The 6,000-nt window shown below is 44.3% G+C and overlaps 1 protein-coding gene across 14 annotated transcripts in view; it reads right to left on the bottom strand.

Annotated features, from left to right (window-relative positions):
* The window catches only part of dock9b (dedicator of cytokinesis 9b), a 332,554-nt gene that overhangs the window by 136,750 nt on the left and 189,804 nt on the right, over positions 1 to 6,000 (bottom strand). The gene's annotated exons all lie outside the window — the stretch shown is intronic.

Here is a 6,000-nt window from a genome sequence, read left to right as displayed (position 1 = left end):
TCTCCATTTCTATCTCGGGCGACCGAATCAACACGGACATTTACTATAAACTGACCGACTCCCACAGCTACCTAGACTACACCTCCTCCCACCCTGCCCCCTGTAAAAACACCATCCCATATTCCCAATTCCTTCGTCTCTGCCGCATCTGCTCCCAGGAGGACCAGTTCCAATACCGAATATCCAAGATGGCCTCTTTCTTCAAAGACCGCAATTTCCCCCAGACGTGGTCGACGATGCTCTCCACCGCGTCTCCTCCACTTCCCGCTCCTCCGCCCTTGAACCCCGTCCCTCCAATCACCACCAGGACAGAACCCCACTGGTCCTCACCTAACACCCCACCAACCTCCATATACATTGTATCATCCGTCGTCATTTCCACCACCTCCAAACGGACCCCAGCACCAGGGATATATTTCACTCTCCTCCCCTATCAGCGTTCCGAAAAGACCATTCCCTCCGTGACTCCCTCGTCAGGTCCACACCCCCCACCAACCCAACCTCCACTCCCATCACCTTCCCCTGCAACCGCAAGAAATGCAAAACTTGCGCCCACACCTCCCCCCTTACCTCCCTCCAAGGCCCCAAGGGATCCTTCCATATCCACCACAAATTCACCTGAACCTCCGCACACACCATTTACTGCATCCGCTGCACCCGATGTCGCCTCCTCTATATTGGGGAGACAAGCCGCCTACTTGCGGAACATTTCAGAGAACACCTCTGGGACACCCGGACCAAGCAACCCAACCACCCATGGCTCAACACTTCAACTCCCCCTCCCACTCCACCAAGGACATGCAGGTCCTTGGACTCCTCCATCGCCAGACCATAGCAACACGACGGCTGGAGGAAAAGCGCCTCATCTTCCGCCTAGGAACCCTCCAACCACAAGGGATGAACTCAGATTTCTCAGAACTCAGAACTAAAATAACAAGAATAAATATTTTCTTTCTCTTGCTCTGAGAGACTGTTCCTAACTCTAAGCCAGATCCATACCAGATGTAAGTCATTCATGTGTTTAAATAATCACAGGAACAGTTTAAAATTGCACAATGGAACAGCATCGATTCAAAGTAAATTATAAAATCTGCTTTGTCCAGTAAAACAATGAGATTAAGTGTTTATTTTTAAAATGACATCCGATGCAATTTAAAAAAAAATCACTTTAAACGTAGTTACTTTGGATGAGATTTCAGGTTTGTGAAATCAGTTCTATTGAATCTCACTCCAAAAACTGCAGCCAGGAAACAGGAAATACAACAGACCAAATAATCACTAAGTGCTACCCTAAATTCACCGTTATTTTATTTCCTGATGATTCAACAAATTTTTTTTGTTTTAAAAAGATATCTATGTCTTGTGGACTAATGTATTACATTTAAATCAGATAACAGCAATTGTATTTCGAGACAGGTGTTCATTCAATAGGCTGTCCCAAGGAAAGGCTTCACAGAAACAACAGAAGGCAACATGTGACACTGAGCCACATAAGGAAACATTAGGAGGGATGATTAAAGGTTTGGTGGAAAAAAAAGAGTACTTTAAGGGAATGAAGAGAAGTACAGAGGTGGAGAGAGTTAGTGAGGAATTTCCAGTTCTTGAGGAACTGGATAACTGAAAGCAAGGCTGCAAGTGTTGGAATTATTAAAATCAATGAGGTACAAAGAGATCAAAATTAGAGGAGCATAGACATCTGCGAGGTTTGTGGATCTGGTGGGAGAGTATAGAGTTCAGGAGGGAAAAAAACATTCGAGTTAGAAAGCAAGATTTTTTTTTAAAAATGAACTGTGAACGGAGGTCAGTGAGCACAGGGGTGAAGTGGATTTGGTGTGAGAGAGGACATGTGCAGCAGAGTTTCAGGTAACCTCAGGCTTATAAAGGGGAGATTATAGGAAGCTGGCAAGGAGTGTCTGAGAATAGTCAAATCCAGGAAGGACTAAAATAAAGATGAGGTTGTGTGTTTCTATGAAAGTGATATAGTTTTCCAAAAGTCATTTTGGACAGATAAATTCCATGATTTAGAAGCAAACTCAAAAAATGCAACTCTGCGTTTTATCATCAAGTGCACCGTTTGTGCTTTTACAAAGTATAAAGAATGCCAGATTTCACACAACTCATCTCATGGTAGAGTGCTGGCCAGTGGCTGATGTGGCATTTGTTAAGGTCAACATTTCCACCACTGAACTATTTTCAATATTTTTTTAGGAAAGGTGGGGAATGGACTCCCAGAAAGCACATATACGAATCATTGTCAAGTTAAGCACACAACTTAACGGACTTAGAATTTAATGAACTAATTTAATGAGGCTTGTATGCAGTTTGTACACATTCATCTTTCAACAAGTGAATCTTTCAGTGATACAGGTGGCAAAACATCTGCTGTTTCATTTATTATAACACAATGGTACAGGAAGTGGGTTTTGTAATGAATTGATTTAGCCCGATGGTGAGAACATTGTTGAAATTCTTCATGTATTTTTGAGCAGTCCCAGGAAAAAAAAACATTTTGCATCATTTTGCAAACATTTGACTGGCTTCCAGAGTTTTCTTCCTCCAGTAATTTCAATTTTTTTTAATATTGTTTTACATTTCCTCTAACTTTTTCAGACAAAACCAACCAGCAGAGAAGGATGCTGTTTAGACCCATTGTGGCTGTCCTGACTTCTTAAAGAACTACCCAATTAGTATCATTCTCTTTGCTCTTTACCCTCGGGCTGCATGTTTTCTCCACCTTTAGAAACCCATTATTGAATCAAACTCCAAGCACCACATTCAGCTCACAACCACTCAGTGTAAAAAAACACAATCCTGACCTTTCCTCTGGATCTTTTAATTCAATGGCCTTAAATCTGTAACAAAAGCAGAAATAACTGGAGAAACTCAGCAGGCCTGGCAGTATCTGTGGAGAGAAAGCAGCATTTCCTTTTCAGGTCCTGTGACCCTTCTTCAGAGCTGATAATAGTGAGGGAAAGGTGGTACAAATGCTGAAGACAGGTTGGAAGGGCAAAGGAGTGAGCAAAAGGGTGGAGATGAAATGCAGAGGGACAGCAAGTCACTTCGGCAGACAAAGAGATGGGAAATGGTAAGCCAGGGAGAAGGAAGATCATGGGGACCATACATGGGTGAACAATGTGTTGTCTGCGCTGAAAACAGCTCGTGTCATGACAGGGTTTGGGGCGGGGGGGGGGGGGGGAGGTGGTGGTTAAGGATGTGGAGAAAGGTGTTCAGGTTCTACAATTAATGACCCTCGATAGTGAGTCCTGAGGCTACAGGGTCACCATGCGGAAAAGGAGGAGCTGTTCTTTCAGCGTGTGCTGAGTTTCACTGGAACACCACAGCAAGCCTGAGACAGAGATGTTGGCCAGGGAACACGGTGGTGTGTTGAAGTGGCAAGTGACTGGAAGCTCAGGGTCTCTTTTACAGACAGAATGTAGGTGTTCTGCCCCACGGGCATTTCATCTGCCCAGTGTGGATGAGCCCATAATGTGAACAGCAAGTACACTAGATTTGATTGAGTGAAGTACAGGTAAATCGTTGCTTCACCTGGAAGGTCTGTCAGGAGCCTTCGACAATGAGGAGGTGGTGAGGTAACTGTGTAAGTGCTGCTCCTTCCACAATTGCATGGAAAGATACAGTGGGGGTGTGGGGAGATGTTGGGGATGGAGGAGCGGACCAGTCCCCACGAAATGCTGGCAGGGGAGGGGAATATGTGTCTGCTGGTGGCATCCCGCTGGACTGGTCAAAATGGTGGCTAATGATCCTCCAGATGTGGATGGTGGTGGTGTGATGGTAGGTAAGGACAAGGGGGACCCTATTGTTGTTGTGAGAGAGAAGACAGGGGGTAAGAGCAGAAGTGTGGGAAACAGGACAGACACACTTGACAACCTTGTCAACCACAGTGCTGGGATTCTTCGGTTGAGGAAGAAAGTGGATAGTTTGGAGGCTCCCTCGTCAAAGTTGGCCTTACCAGAACAGTGGAGACAGAGGAACTGGGAGAATAGAATCCAGTCTTTACAGGAAGGAGGTGTGAGGATGTCGAGTCCAGGTAACTAGAGTAATTATTGGGTTTGTAGTAGATATTGGTGGTCAGCCTATCTCCAGAAATGGAAACAGAGATGTTGAGGAAGGGAAGGGAAGAGTCAGAGATGAATCAGGTGAAGGTGAGAGCGGGGTAGAAACTGGAAACGAAATTGATAAATTTTTCCAATTCCAGATAAGCGAAGAAAGCAGTCCTGATGAAGTAATCAATGTTCCAGTTGTGGGGAGGGACCCAAGCAGGATTGGAATAAGGAATTTCCATGTATCCTTCAAAGGGATAGGGACCCATAGTCACACAAGGCATCAGAAGAATCGTGGATGTGAGTTGGAAGGGTCTGGACAAGAGGAGAAAATAGCGAAATGAGGTAGGAAGAGGAGGATCCATGAGACAGGAGCAGGCAGAAACAATGGATCTGCCAGGTAGTTCTGTTGGTGGATATTAGGAAGAAGATGGAAGCAGGCTGTACAAGATTAAAGGGCTTGGAGGCTGTGTGTGGTGAGGTGATCCATAAATGAGATTGGTGAGGGTCGTGGACACTATAGCCTGGTGTTTGATGATAGGGTCATGATCCAGGGAGAGTTAGGAGAAGTCTAAGAGCTTACATCCATCTTAAATCTGTGTCCTCTGGTTACTGATCCTCTTACTTGTGGTAGGAGTTTCTCCTTGTTTACTCTATCAAAACCCTTCCTGATTTTGAACACGTTATCAAATCTCCTCTTAACATGCTCAGATCTAAGGAGAACAACGCCACCTTCTCCCGTCTCTCCACAGAACTGAGGTACCTCATTCCTGACCCTTACATTTGCAGGGACATCTGAAGTTAAAATGGTTGGGAGCTTTCTCATTGAAAATAAAAATCATAGCACATGCAAGCGCATTACAATTGTGTGCAGAAAAGCACATATCCTGCATCCTGTTTCTTTTTAAAAACAATTCAAGCGGCTCTAGAAAAAGATTCCTTTGCCGGTTGAGATTCTGTCACAGAGAAAAGGCAGAAAGGTGGTTTCCAGGCTTTTACGCAAATGAAATTCAGAATCCAAGTTCACATACTTGCTTGACAGCCAGACACTGTGGGTTAGTCTGAGCCACAAATGAATGAAGTGGATTCAAGTTCCAACAAGCCAGTGAATTCAAACAAAATTGGCGGGTAATCCAATTCTTATTTTGGAATGCTGAATGCTGTGCTTTTTTGGAACAGAAAAGCTTAAATCTAAACATTGCTTTCAGAGAGCTGCAAGGTGTAACTACTAAACGGTGGAGTTACTGTTCTGCACACAATAAAGATACTTGGCTCAAATCTACACGAAATTGTGCAGGTTAAGTTGGATTCTGCTACAATCCATTCCACAATTATAAACATAGAACCTTTTAGATGAAGCAGTGCATTAAGGCAGTAGAATGCAATGCATTGTTACTTTTTCTCCATTATAAAGTATTCCTTGATTTACTTAAGAGTGGTAACTTGTGCAGTTTGATTAATTCAGCTAAAAATAGGGTGATCACCAAAAACAGGCTTTTACCTTTTAAAATCAGCACATCCAATCCTCCATCTTTTAGGTAACTGACTCTAAAAGCACTAAAAATAATTTTCAATAAACCTATACTGGTTGTTTACTATCCAACGTGCATTTTGGCTGGGTATGGCTGAAGAGCTGATGAAGGGCTCCTGCCCGAAACATCGATTTTCCTGCTCCTCGGATGCTGCCTGTCCTGCTGTGCTTTTCCAGCGCCACACTAATCTTGACTCTAAAGAGCCCACTTGTCATACAACTGAAGGCAGCAGGCAGGCAGATAAAGCTGGAGGTCCTCCAGCGCATAGAGGGCACTGCAGCCCGCAGTTACAGGTATTGAATAGACAGGGCGCCCCCAACTGAAAATGACCACAGTCGCCAAATGCTCCTGATGCCACAAGGAGCCTGAGATTCCAGTTGGACTTTGATCACTGGCCTTCGGTCCCA

The sequence above is a fragment of the Chiloscyllium plagiosum genome, chromosome 6, assembly GCF_004010195.1.
Source record: "Chiloscyllium plagiosum isolate BGI_BamShark_2017 chromosome 6, ASM401019v2, whole genome shotgun sequence".
NCBI classification, from domain to species: Eukaryota; Metazoa; Chordata; class Chondrichthyes; order Orectolobiformes; family Hemiscylliidae; genus Chiloscyllium; species Chiloscyllium plagiosum.
Note: the sequence above shows the minus strand (reverse complement) of the source record. Positions and strands in the feature narration are given on the sequence as shown.